General features: G+C 39.3%; 1 protein-coding gene across 1 annotated transcript in view; it reads left to right on the top strand.

The window, feature by feature from the left end:
• The window catches only part of DPP6 (dipeptidyl-peptidase 6), a 267,407-nt gene that overhangs the window by 70,083 nt on the left and 183,101 nt on the right, over positions 1-14,223 (top strand). The window lies entirely within an intron of this gene.

Genomic DNA, 14,223 nt, shown 5'->3' with positions numbered 1-14,223 from the left:
GGGGGGAAAAAAAAAATAAAATAAAATTTAAAAAAAGGTAGAACTGTGCTTATTCCCTGCAAAGAATTTTTTTTGCTAATATATTTTTTTACAGAAGCACAGCAGAAGCAGACAGATTCCAGCTCTTTGTCCTATTACCCAGAAGAGCTTTCCTCTCTCTCACGAGGGGAAACAAAATTACTGAAATCACAAATAAAGAGTGTTGAAGGCATTAAAATGGGAATGAGATACTGTTGATGTGAGTTTTAAGAGTTCTTCACAAAGGGTTATGTAAGAGAATGAACTAGATTCTGATTCTTTTTTTGTTAAATTCCTGCCAAGAAAAAAAAAAAAAAAAAAAAAGGAAAAGAGTCTGAGCTTTTTAACACCCCATCAGTTTGCTGTGAGGTTTTCTGAAAATAATATGACTTTTTCATTTTACATTACAAGGCTATGGCAGTGATATTTTACAAAGGCAAAATACTATGTACAAAAAGTCCAATGCTTTTTCTTTGCTATTTCAAGACCACAAAAAAAGTGTTGGGCACTAAGGCACAGCCTTATCGTATTTCATGTTGACAAGGAGAGGTCATAAACCATACAGTTTTTTCCTCCCCCATCCTCCTCCTCCTAAAAAGTAAATGAGAGAACGTCTGCTTTGCAGTCACTGTCACAAGTCCTAGCTTTAAATTAGCTCACTGGGATCCCAAGAGCATGTGGCTGCAGGAGCCTGAAGCTTAGCCCAGGCTGATGGCCCCAGCACTTCTCTCAGCTTCTCATGCAGGTATCATAGCACTAAGATCCATGTTTCGAAAACAGCACAGCTCAGGATGCCCTGGAGATCTACTGGGGATGCAGGGTAGATACATCACACCAATAGCTACCATGCTCTCAGGAACATACATGGTGATGGGCTGGGCTTTCAGGTTTAGAGTCTTTTTGTCCTGTGAACCCAAAGAAGCTTATGGAAAGAGAAGGAGAAAAAGAAAGAAAAACAGTAGCTTTTATTGCTGCAGTTTCTCTACTTCTTTTGAACTCATTATCAGACATATTTTCATAAATTATTCACTACAGTCATAGTCCCTCAACATATGGAGAAGGGATTAACTGAAACAATGAACCTCTGCTGCAGTTCACCACTGTTGCTCAGTCCTACCCAACAGGGAAGGGCTGCAGCTATTGACTTGTGAGGTGTTTCCTCAGAGGAGCCAAGGTCCAGCTCCACTCAGCTTACCAAAGGACAGTTTCTTTCATGTTTCAAAGGAGTTGAAAGTTAATGGTTAAAAAAGAACTGGCTTTTCATCCAGAGCTAGGAAGATGTGTTTGTAGGGGGTTAGTCTCTGCTTTCCAGTGCCAAGAAGTGGAAAGAAAGAAGGTGTGTGTATGTATATTTATGCATATATAGTTATCTGCTGTAGCAGTATAATGCGTTGCATGAATCTGTGCAAGTCTAATTTGGGGAGGAGGTTGTTGGGTTTTTTTGGGTTCTGTTTGTTTGTTTTTTTCTTTTTTGTTTGTTGTTATATATAGTTATCTGCTGTAGCAGTATAATGCATTGCATGAATCTGTGCAAGTCTAATTTGGGTGGGAGGTTGTTTTTTTTTATTTTGGGTTCTGTTTGGTTTTTTGTTTCTTTTTTGTTTGTTGTTTTTTTGTTTTTATCATTCCCCTTGAAAAAAGAACTGGCTTTTCATCCAGAGCTAGGAAGATGTGTTTGTAGGGGGTTAGTCTCTGCTTTCCAGTGCCAAGAAGTGGAAAGAAAGAAGGTGTGTGTGTATGTATATTTATGCATATATAGTTATCTGCTGTAGCAGTATAATGCATTGCATGAATCTGTGCAAGTCTAATTTGGGGAGGAGGTTGTTGGGTTTTTTTGGGTTCTGTTTGTTTGTTTTTTTCTTTTTTGTTTGTTGTTTTTTTTTGTTTTTATCATTCCCCTTGTCCAAATTAATTTGACAAAAATGGCTGCAAATATTTTAGTATTTTAGGCTTACTTTTTTGTTGTTAGTGGTTTTGGGATTTATTTATTTTTTCAATTTTTAGATGAAGTGATGGGCTTTGTCATTATGTTTTATCCTGGCAACTGAAAGACTAGCACTTGACAGCCCCTTCATTAGTAGCTCAAACCAGCGATAAGAGGAAGGAATAAAGGGTCTGTAACAACCTGGTCAGATATAAAAGACTGAAGTGATAGATAATAATTTGCCCTTGACATTATTTACCAGCAGATGAAGAATTTCTGGAGAGAGAGGTAGAAAATTCCATGACACCGTGAAGGGACAGAGAGGGCAATGTGGGACATGATCAGCAATGTGGAGGACACTGGAGGAGTGAAAAATGCCAAGAGGAGAGGCCTCTCTTCTTGAAGGCAGCATTTGGCAATGGTCAAAGATTCATCTGTCACCGTTAAATAACTGAGATTCTTTACTTGGACAATTACCTACTCTCTATAGAGGGAGGTTTCAGTTATGGACCAGATGAAAGGCAGTTGAATGCACAACGGGAAACAACGCAGGTATTTATGTCAATGAAGTGGAAGGAAAATAACACAGCTGATTTATCTTGAGTAGCTCATATGACCTGTCTGTCCCTTCACTGAGCTGCTGATATCTTTTTGGCAACCAGAAACGGATGAGCACTGATCCATTGTGTCATATTCTTTCTTCACTTCATTGACACAGATCGTGTCATAAAATTTTGCTGTTCTCAGCATCACCTTCCAGCTCCTGAGTTGATGACAGCACATGTCACTTGAGAAAAGCACAAGGGCTATGACTAGTGATAGTTTTGGGAAACACAGCATGGAGCTTTGTCACTTTGAGGACAAGTTCTTATTGTAGTTTTGAGTGTGAATGTCACTGTACTGTGGCTGTCCTCTCCAGGTAAAGAAGTTACCCTGTGTATAGTTGTGGTGAGGGGAAGAGGAGTCCATAGTTTGCAAGTCAAATAATGGGGAATTGAGAGCCTGCAACAATGCCGTGAAGTTATGGGAACTGTTTTAGCCCTCTTGAAAAAGCAGGTCTTCAGCTGAGATTTGGTCTCCTGCCAGTTAAAATTACTGGAAACCAGAAAACTTTGGTTCAGTTCTTCTGTATGGGTACCATGAGTCCAATAGCTTCATCATTTTGGCCCCTAAATTCATGTCTTCAGCTGCAGCAAGGCCAGTGCAGGGTCTTGCTGAATGGCAAATCTGGAGTTCAGAAGCCAACCCTGCTTTTTCTGAGTATACAGAAGCATGTGTGAGCAAAACTAGAGGAGTTGCAATCTGGTGAATATGAGGAGAGCTGACAAATGAGATTTCTAACCAAAATGACTTTATATTGCTTTACAGAAAATGTTGAGCTTTGCAGGCTGATAGGAGGGAGAGTCTTGCTTCTACTGATGATTCAGCAATATCTTTCACTGATAATAGCCTCTTTGTAATCAAGGAAGGTAAAAATGAAATGCGTGTTGTGATTTTGTGTGTGCACCAATGGGCAATAAAATAAAAATGTAGTTTTAAATTAAATTATTTTGTTCCTTTTGTTAATTTGAGTTTGATGGCTTTCTCTGGTGCCAGAACCTAATTTGCAGCAGAGAAAATTCCCTTGAATTGTTTTTTAAAAATGCACTCATAAACACTATATTAATGTTTGCATTCCCTTATGGTGTGTGTCAAAGAAAAATGATCTCTGTAACTCTGCTTATTGGAGAGGTGAATATGTAGAGTAAATTAATTGGTAGAGTTCACATTCTGCTCTGAACAGATTTTTCATAAAGTAAATTAAATCCTGGCTGTGGTAATGCTCATTTCTTTTCTTGAAAAATACCAGTGTCCTAGTGCCCATCATCTGCCTTATCCCACTGCTACATATCTGATTAGTTATGAAAGAGTTTTATCTTTGAATTTAGAGAGAAAGAAAAGAGGCACCATGGCCTAGGTTCTCAGGAGTGTTTCTGTGCCTGACTCCTGGTGAAGTCACAAGGAATTAAAGATCTGAACACCTTTAAGGACCTTTTGGCCTGGGAAAGGTAGGGAAGTCTATCCTGGAAGGTTTTTTGCAGTCTCACTTGAATTTAACATGTCTCTAAGTCTGGCAAAGTGAGCGAGATGGACAGGGAGATTGTGGCAGAGGAGTTTTTGACGTGTATTTATTTCAGGAGTTGATCTGAAACTTTGCTGTGCAATGTTGGGGAATGCTGGGTCTGTTTAGACCTCTTAATTTCAGAAGCCAAACCCTGTGTCTCAAGAGGATAACAGGCTTGTGAAGTGTAGAGAAGAATCTCCTTTCTCAGATGCTTTTTTCTTCGCATCTCTGGAGCATTTTTTTGTGGGGTGCAGTGAACCTGCCACACACAACTCATTGTGTCTGCTTGGATGATTTTTCTCTTTTCAAATCCTACAGCATGGTTAAATCAATATGATATCCCTACACTTAACTTCAGTTACAAATACAAAAAGGACCTTTCTAACCCACGTTCTCTCACTCTTGATGTCCAAAATGTGAGAGTCACAAAATTAGAGAGAGAATTTTGGTTACAGTGGAAATTTTAGTGGCTGAAGTCAGTGAAAACCAGACAGATAAACCAGCAACATGATTCAGAAGAGATGCTTTTGTCACTGCTGCTAAGAGGCTGACATGGATTGAACAGGGAGATTAAAAATGGTCATGAGAATGAAGTGGCTTTGCTGCTGGGTGGCAGAGCCCCTCATGGAATAGATCACCTGGGAGAAAAAAAAAATGCAATTTATGTATCAGTCAGTTTTGCTTCCTTTTTCTTTTTCTTTTTTCCTTTTCTTTTTTTAAGCCAGAACATAAATGTCTCATTTCCTTTCTGTAATTCACTTATTGAGTCTCAGGCTTGTATTGAATTAAGGATATTTCTTTCAAACAAAAAAAAAAAGAGCAAGAGAAGTGTTATTTCAGTGCAAAGAGTCATGCCCCTGTAGTGTTGTGCCACAGTTAACACAGCTCAGTATGGGATAGAAAGTTGGCATCTTGCTTTCCAGAGAAAAAATAACTTAACTGTTTGTTGGTTGTGTTCACTGCTGCCCAGAAAGTTTTGAAAATGAAAATAAATGACTTTGCAAAGCTCTCTGTAATGTGCTGCAAGAACTCAGGTAAAAATAGAAATTAATTAAAACAGGTGAAGCTTAAGACTCGTAAACCCTTGGAGACCTTGGAGTCCCTTGGCCTGGCAGCAGCGCTCGGGACCCCCTGGCATCTCATGCCAAAAGCCCAAGTGCCCTTCAAAGAGCTGTAATTCTTCAAACAACAGTTTTCCTAAGCCAGAGCTGGACAAGGGCCAGGGAGAATTAAGACTCATTTTTTTAAACTTCAGGAACATCAAATGAGGATATCCATTAAGTGGTTTCTGGTTCAAGGATATCTGAGAAAAGCCTGAGCACATCCCATTAGGAGAGCTGAGAAATCTCCCAGATGTTTTGAGGAGAGTCTTGCAGCCTGTGGCCTCTGCTCATCATCCAGGCAATACCCATGGAAGGCAGCACAAGTTGTTCCTAGCCAGAAAGAAATAGTTAACATTATAAGCATGGAAAAGACTTCCTTTTGCTGTTGTGTCCCTTGCTCTGTAATTCTGTAATAGTAAGAGCTCAAGCAAATTGTGTAACCAGGGATGAGTTGATCATCTTGAAGGTCTTTTCCAGCCTTGATAATTTCTGTGATTCTGTGAGCTGGGAGCTGTAGCTTAGGTTTAAGATTTGGGATTCAGGTGGAGTTTGGGGTTCCATTTATAGGGTGAAGTAACCTGGAGGGGTTCAGGGAACGAAGCATAGATAATTACTGGTGTGCTTTGTTAGCGGGTTCCCAGCCATGGTTTTAGCCCATTACTCCCAGGACTGTCCCAGGACTGCTGCAGCAAAGCCTGGGGTTCCAGGTGGGCCAAGGACACTTTTGATACTTAAACAAAGAAGCTGTGATGTGGTCATGCTGTGATGTTGTGTCAGAGAGTTGTGGGTGAGAGTCTTGCTCTGCCAGTTGCCCTTGGGAAAGGAGAAGAGATTTTGGTTTGCTTTATTTAAAGTTTTGTATTTACTTAAGAAACCAGGAATGGAAGATTGAGGAGATGAAAGACTAAGCAAAAATATACTGGCTGTGCAGGCTGGGGAAAGGAGGTGGAACCTTCATACTGCATCCTACTCCAAGAACTGCTAATGCCTTTCATTTAAAAGTGTTGTGTAGAATTCAGGCCCACACTTACACATTGTTCTTCCATTGCTTAATTTGTATCAGAGAATATTCCTTCTATAGCTTTCCATTAAAATCTTGGCCACATACTACAGAACATTAGAGACTGACACATCAAGTATGACTTGAAACAACAGAAACCTAAGATTTGCTTACAGGTAAAGCTATAAGACAATTAGCATCTTAATATAAAAAATGCTACAATAGTGAATAATACCATTGTGTTTTCTTTGAAACATACATACATCAAACAATTTGTATTTTTCGAAATAGGAAGTGTTAGGTGCTTGAAATAAAAGTTGTGTCAAAGATGTATAAAGATAATTCATGAATTTTAGCATCCGGAATAACTCTGGGGTTTGCATTTTGCACATCTACACTCTACTTTGATTTTAATTTGACACCTAGATGCTTGAGAAATCCACCACCATGATTATATAATAATGATATAAGGAAAAGATTAAAGTACTCAGGCATGCTACTAAAATCGTTGTTATTGACCTAAATAAAGGCAGGTTCTGGCTTGAGACAAGGAAGATGCTTTCTCCCTCATGAGATCCAACTGATTTATTTGAGGTTTGGTCTTGGGTGGTTTTTTTGGGGTTTGGTTTGGTTTGGTGTTTTTTGCTATTGAACTCAACTTTTATGTAAAACACATGTAGCTCAAGTCCCACAGACGACAAAAGTACATGATTTTTACTGAGATTTTTACTGAATTTGGAGTGTGTTATAGTGAGCACACAAAACAGATTTTACCATCATAAGCTTGTTAGTTTGGACTTTTTTCTTTGTTCAGTAAGTAAAAGCATTCTGTGTTTTGTCTCCTCATGAATTTTCATTACTTTTGAAATCCCAGTATTAAGGGCTCTGATCAAATAGTTTCTTTCCTCAAAAAGCCCTGAGTTGTCACTGCAGCCTCCTCCTCCCTGCAGTGGCATGCTATGCCATCGTCTTGCCCCTTGGTCTGTGTCCCTCACCTCCCCATGTAATTCCAGGACTCAGGGGTTAATCTTTTTGCCCAACTGCTTCCATGGACATGGGAACTTCAGGAGCTGTCACCTTGCAGCAAACACGCCAGCTGGGGAACCTCATCCAAAATCCCCAATCCGACATCATCCTGTAAGAATTAATGATGAGAGAAAAGTATTTTGAACAAAAAGTTGCTGATGTATTTCAAGTAGTAACAATAGATGGTGGTTGGTGTGGTGGTTACGACTTGTTCTGAAGGTACTTCTTTCTTTGTTGTTTTTTGTGGGGTTTTTTTGTGTATTTTTTTATGTCCCCCTACATCCACGCAGCTTTGCTGTGTGTTAATGAGAATTACATATGTTGATCAAAGGAGGAGTGACCCTCCCCTAGCCCCCAGCTGCTCTAATTCACACATAAATTCATATAATAATTACTGTATTGCAGAAGTATTTGATATTAACCTGGCAAGGTAATTTTTATTTTCATAGCACACAGGGCAGCTTCTGCATCCTGCATTTGATGGACACCTCAGGAGAGTGCAAAAATGACAAACCCATTTTCTCCCCCTGCTTCCACACACCAATTTTGTATTCCTCTTCCCACCATCTCTGCAGCACAGTGACCTCAAAACCTGGCTGTCTTCACAGCTCTTTGTCATGTTGCTGCCAAACAAATTTTTTAGGAAATAAATTTTGATCACCTTATGTTTTCCTTCTTGTGCCACTTAGAAACAAATTATTTACAAACTAGATAACAGAAACCAGAACCAAACAAAACCTAGGAGTTAGTAAAATATAATATTAAACAGAATTTCTAATGCTGTATTGCTACCCAGGGAAGGTAAGCACCTTCTCCTTCCCTTATCAAAAATTCTTCCTTGTTGTTCAGAATCATAAACTGAATGATATTTTCTTTTTTTTTTTTTTTCCCCTGAAATATAGTTTCACTAAACATTGTAATTGCCTTTTTACAAATGTAAGCAGAATGGCATTAGGTTAGAATTAGGGGAAGTGACAAACCTGAGAGGTGATGTTACCAAGCTCTCAAATATTGCAGAGAAGCTTCTTTTCCCATTTCTTGAGAAGATAATTCTTCAAGAAATAAGAGTAGAAAGATGTCACACCAGAATGCCTTGGCAACATCACCTTTTGCAGATGCTTTCTGCACAGGTATGAACTGTTTCACTGCTGGGTTTGGAGGGAGCCAGGCTGTCAGAGCATCATAGTGGAAAAACTGGAGCTGAGCAAGTGCTGTGGCATACAGGGGTCCTGGGATCAGTGATATAATCCATGGCATTGGGCTTGCCAAGCCTTTTCACAGATCTGATGATAACACAGACTTGTGTGGAATAAAATTCTAAGTGTCAAACCAAGTTTTACTGGTGCCATGGCAGATATTTCACCTGAGGAGATGATTTGATTCTGTTTTAGTGGATTAATGTGTGTGCTTATATCAAACACGGAGATAAAAATCAAAGAAATACTGTTGATTTTATGGGCTCTGTCACTATTAGGAATGGATCTTTAATTATGACTTGAATTACAGTAGCAGCTAAGGGCCCCTGTGAGGATGAGTAGTCCTGCTGTGCCAGGTGCTATGAAAACATCTAGGTTGCAGCAAATGAATGAACCAAACTGATGGTGGGAAAGTGAGGAAGATTAAGAGGATGACATTAAATCAAGACCAACACAAATCTTGGCTAAAAGTATCTATAATCACATATGTAGTGTTTCCTACAGATAGACAATACTGGCATTTCCTTTCTCCTGGGCATGAGTCAGAAGATGTCCATGACCTTGGCTGGACCCACACTTGGTGCAACAGGCCCAGCTGGTGTTCACAGCTTGAATTTTTGTCCCCTTGAGAAATAGGGTCCTGGCAGGATTTCAGAACCCACGTTCCCAACTTCTAATTTATTTTGGAAATCCCACATAGTCACATTGTCCCTAAGCACTAGGAATAATTTAGGAATGCTTCAAACAGCAATACTGCTTATTTACACATTGTAAGGAGGTAGCAGGAAGTTGCAGTGTGCTTACTATACTTGGGTGCAGAAGTCATGTGAGATGCCAGTTCAAAATATAGAGATGCTAAATTAATCTTTTAGTGCTGCTAGGTCTGGAGAGGATCCAAAACTGTTTCATCATAATGCTTATAAAAACAATGGAAATGATTAAATATCAATTTATACAATACAGTGCAGCTAGAAATCCCAGATATTACTTTATTTAGATATTTTACAAATGTTTTTAAATGTATAAATAGCACTGGGTTCCATTTGTAGCTGACACAGGCTGGCACTGTGCCAGTGGAACCAATGATCTGTGTCAGTCAAAGGCAGCCGAGGAGCTGGTGCCTTCTGCTCTAAAATTGTGGAGGACCCATCATCCATTAAAGGTAACAGTTGGGTGTAAGGTGCAGATGGTATTCATTTTCTCCCATTGGCTTTGTAATAGAAATGTTCAAGACTGCAAGCTCCATCAAAACGTATAACATACAAGGTTTATTTTTGCAAAGGGCTGAGTGTTACAGGTACAGCTTTTCCTCACTCACCCTCTCAAGTGCTTCATTAATGCCCAACCTCAAAGCATTTGTATGTGTGCATTTAGCAGAAAATAATGAGAGAAGATGGAGCTACAGGGCCAAAAGGAGTGGCTTTAGGGAATTCATAGAAGAGCCTCCTGGAAATGCAGGGCAGGATAGTGTGTTGCATTGTGTGCAGGGTGAAAGATTTTTCTCACAGTGTTGGGGAGTAGGCGGCAAAGATGTTAACTGTTATTAAGTCATTGTTCCCTGTTAGTAAAAAACATTGCGTATTAACAGAACATGGAAAACATAACATAGTTGTCTTTCATCACTGTAACAGGCAGGATGGTTTTATCCCTCTCCATCTTTCTGTTGGGGTTGTGCAGGAAAGCCCCACACATACCAAGAATAGATCAAGTTTTTATTCCTCTCTGTCTAAAGCGTCACCATCTGAACCAACTGAGTTTACTGGAGCTCCAGGCTTAGGTTCTCTGCATCTATCTGCAAACCCATTGCTATTCATCATCAGGCTTCAGCTGGAGCACAGCTCAGGGTGGCCACAGCAGCAGAGAGGAGGGAGGCAAGTGGGGAGGAGAAAGAAAGGAAACAGAATGAATTTGAAAAAAAACAAGTGAAAGTACCTCAGCTTGAATTCAGAGATGAGAAGGATGCAGTTACATGCTTATTATTGTCTATCTGTATTATGATTCTGCCTAAATTCTTTAGGGATTGAAGTTTCGACCGTGCCAGGCAGGGTACAAAAAATTATTCCTGCCCACAAAGAACCTCCATCTTATATTTAAGGCAGGAGAGTGGCAGAGGATCCAGACACAGAGTGTGATGAGACAGTAAGGCAGCATCGATCAGCAGCATAACCAGAGGTCTCAGCAAACCTCCTGCTGGCACCACTGCAAAGCATCTGGTTTACTGCCAATATCTCTACAATTAATAATTCTTTTTCTGCAACAAAAGGCTGATAATCTACCTGTATGTGTTACCTACTCTGTATCTCATTTGTTGTACTGCTTAGGAGTTACAATCTGCGGGAATTTTTGTACTATGAAGGACTAATTAACAGGAAGATTATTTTTCCTCTGAATGTCATAGGAGTTTTTGCCAGGACAGCAGCATTCCCACACCTTAATTCCTCAGTAAAGTTTTTGTTCTGGGCCATATTCTGAATCTGGTGAGCTGACTTGCCAGAGACATTTTACTCACTATGCTGTTTGATCAGGGAAAAGTTTTCTTTCAGGACAAGGTGAAAGTATAACACATTCCTCCATTAACTGTGTGTTGACAAGCTTGCTAGAAGATTTTTCATTTACTGTGTTTGTGAGCTTGTAGTGTTTCAGGTTATTTAGTTAAAAATTAGAAGCAAAAAAAAAACAAAAAACAAGAGCTTGCAAGAATGGCAGGTATGGAAACCATACAAAACTTTGCTATAAACCCCATCCTTCCATCTCTGAAACCAATAAGGGATCTTGCTCCTTCTTTTGTTTCAGCTCATTCATTTCTTACTTGTTGTTTTTTCTTCTTATTATTAATTATTTGTTTTTCCTTTTGGTTTGGTTTTTTGGGGTTTTTTTTTCCCCCCATTTTTAAAAAATTAGTTCTATTTTCTTTCTGATTTACAAAGGTGTAACTGAGAGGAGAGCTCGGTCTCCTGTCTGCAGCTGTGTACCAGTGTCACCTGCTTCAGCAAGGGTCCTCACACACACCATGTGTCTGAAATGTATATATTCCAGTATAAGGCACTTAGGTTTTGTTGTTACTGCACAAAAGTGGCAACTCCATGTTCATCCCTCTATTGATATTTCAGAGATTTTGGTCCAGCTTTTATTAAATAATACAAATAGTTGACAAGTGATGTCTATATTGTCCTTCTTTCACTTTGCAATATAGACATTAAAAAAAAAGTTTAAGAAGCTGTCATATTATTCAAATACGGCCACTGTGCTGACAGACTTTTGGCAGGTTTCAAATAAACATGCCAGAAATAATTTTGTTGACAGCATCTTGGATTGGAGCACATCCAGCCTTCATCCATAACATGTCAGCACAGTGATTCTTTCGCAGGCAGGAAAATATGTCATCACAGATCTGTATTTTAGAGTCTTAAAATACTGTAAATGTCTGGGTTTATGGCTTCAAAGTCAACTTCACAGGTGGGCAGCATCGTTTTTAAATCATACATGAAGATGAAAGTGATAACATTTACAGTTTTTAATATGCAGCATCAATGAAGTGTGTTTACGATGATACCTGTGGTAACATGTTTTACTTTCCTGATCCAAACCCAATTAAGATCTTGTGTAAAAGAAAGAAGAAGGTGGAAAACAAACAGCAAAGGAAAAAAGGAGAAAAAACAAGCTGAAGGGCTTTAGTTTGCTTTTAGAGGTCAGGTTGTGTTAGTTCTTCATGAGTAGCAGGGAGCAGGTGGCTCCTTTTGTGCTGTTTTCAGTAGAATCATTTCATTGCAGCAGAAATGGCGCACGCTTGGTTTATACCCATTTGTGTAATGGGCTCAGATCTCAGTATTAAAACCAAAGTGGTATCTTTAAGATTAACAGCCCTGGTTCAGGAAGGATGTCTGCTTGCTGGGTGCTTTAGATATCTGTGTTCGCATCTGCAAGCTGGGAACTTGCAGGAATGGGCAAACTATAGCTTTGTATTGTGCGTTGGTAACAAACCCCTTCAGGTGCCACTTCAAGAACATTATTTGTGCACTTCAGTCTGTACCTGCTTAGGTATATGGATAGGAAAGCTCTAAGGAAGCAGTGCTAACAGATAAATAGTACCTTGTGTGTGCACTAGATTTACTGTAAGTGATGCCATCAAAAGAGACTTCAAGTGACTGAGTAAAAAAAGCTGCTTTCCAAACCTGTGCTGAATCAAACTGTTTACTTTTCTTTGAAATGTCATTTATCTCTTCGTGCTTTTTATCAGGGGAAACTTCCTAATGGAATTTGGAAAAGAAAATTAAAATCTTCCTTTCTGCTTCCTTGCAATATATTAAACCCCAAATTTTGTTTATGAATAGTTTTCTCCTCTTGATACACTAGAAATTCCAAGTCTTTTTCTTCTGTTGTGATTTTGCTCAAATATTGATTGGATGACTAAAGGATTAATGGGGTTATGATGGGATAATGAATTCAGTGGAAGTATTGATATCCTGAAAGCTTAAGCACGTGTGTGGATTTCTATCATACTGGGAGTCATGGATGGGGGAAACCTCCCGTAATGCAAGGTTTTATTTGGCTTTTGAACTACATCTGGGTTTTTAGATTTAATTCTACTCCATGAACTGTTGTTTCTGATTTTAAACCTCCTGGCAATTCAGGGTCGAGAGGGCTGTTAGGTTATTTTCAGGAAGGTGTCTGTTGCCACCAGTCCTGTAGTGCTGCCTGCATCTTCTCTCAGTCCTTTGACACTGTCAGGGCTTGGCTGGGTAGAAGCACTATGGTTTCTCAGCTGCTTCTCCCCAGTTCTCCTGTCATCCCTCAGTGCCCTGCTGTGAAAGGAAGACTATTTCTGCCACTTGCTAAGAAGCCCTGGATTGTTTTCCTGGTTTTATTTCTCAATTTGTGTGTGACCCTGCGAAAGTCACAGACCCTCTTTTGAGCCTTTTCGGATCACATGAAAAATAGGAAGCACAACAGTTTCCTAAAAAAGGTGTTAGAAGTCTAAGTTAATTAGCATTTTTGTTTGTGCTTAGGGTGAAGGCACTATAAAAATGCAAATATTTATATTCTTTCTGTTTGTTATTCACAAAATTGCATTTCTCAAGGCTCCTGACCTACTTTTCAGATTTTTCTTCAGTAAGAGGAATAAACTATAAATTTGTTCCTTCTAATTATTTTCATTTCAAATAGAAAGCCAAGTGCCAAGTGCAAATGAGGGGAAGGCAAGAAGGGGAGGGAATGCTAACCTCTGCCCTCTTTGCCAGAAGGAAAAGAAAAATCATGTCTTTTCCAGAACTAAAATAAATAATGAAGTACAGATGCTACCTCATGTTTAATGCCTCAAACCTAGATTTCCATTCCATGTATATAGCCTTTGTGATGGATAGATCCCCAAACCTATAGGAAGAGAGTCTCAACATTATCTTTTTCTGTGAAATGGGTTCCTGATATGGAAAATAAGTGAAAAATATTTTCCAGAGTTTTCTGAAATTCAAATTGTTGAGGTTTGCCTGACCTCCTGATTCAGGTCATGTTGCTGTGTATAAAAATAGTTACAGCAAGTGTAACAAACTCTCTGAATTACAGAAGAACTAAGTCTATTATAAAGCTTTTTGCTTTCCTGGAAGAAAAAAAAAAAAAAAGGTTTTAATGAACTACCAGCAGGGCTGTCTTAGACCCACCATCATTCATAATAAAGGAAATGAGGCAAAAATTCTAAATTGGTAAGGCCGACAAGGAGGAGGAGCATCCAGAGTTGTTCTGGCTGTGAGGACAGATTCCTTGAGTGAATTCAGCCTTCCAGGGAAGTGGAGTGCTCTGGTATTTCACACACTTACTGGGGATGCTTCGATGTCTGCATGAAATCACATTTAATGCAC

Source organism: Chaetura pelagica, unplaced genomic scaffold (assembly GCF_000747805.2).
Source record: "Chaetura pelagica isolate M959 unplaced genomic scaffold, ChaPel_1.0 scaffold17, whole genome shotgun sequence".
Taxonomy (NCBI): Eukaryota; Metazoa; Chordata; class Aves; order Apodiformes; family Apodidae; genus Chaetura; species Chaetura pelagica.
The sequence above is the reverse complement of the archived record's forward strand: the minus strand, read 5'-3'. Positions and strand labels throughout refer to the sequence as shown.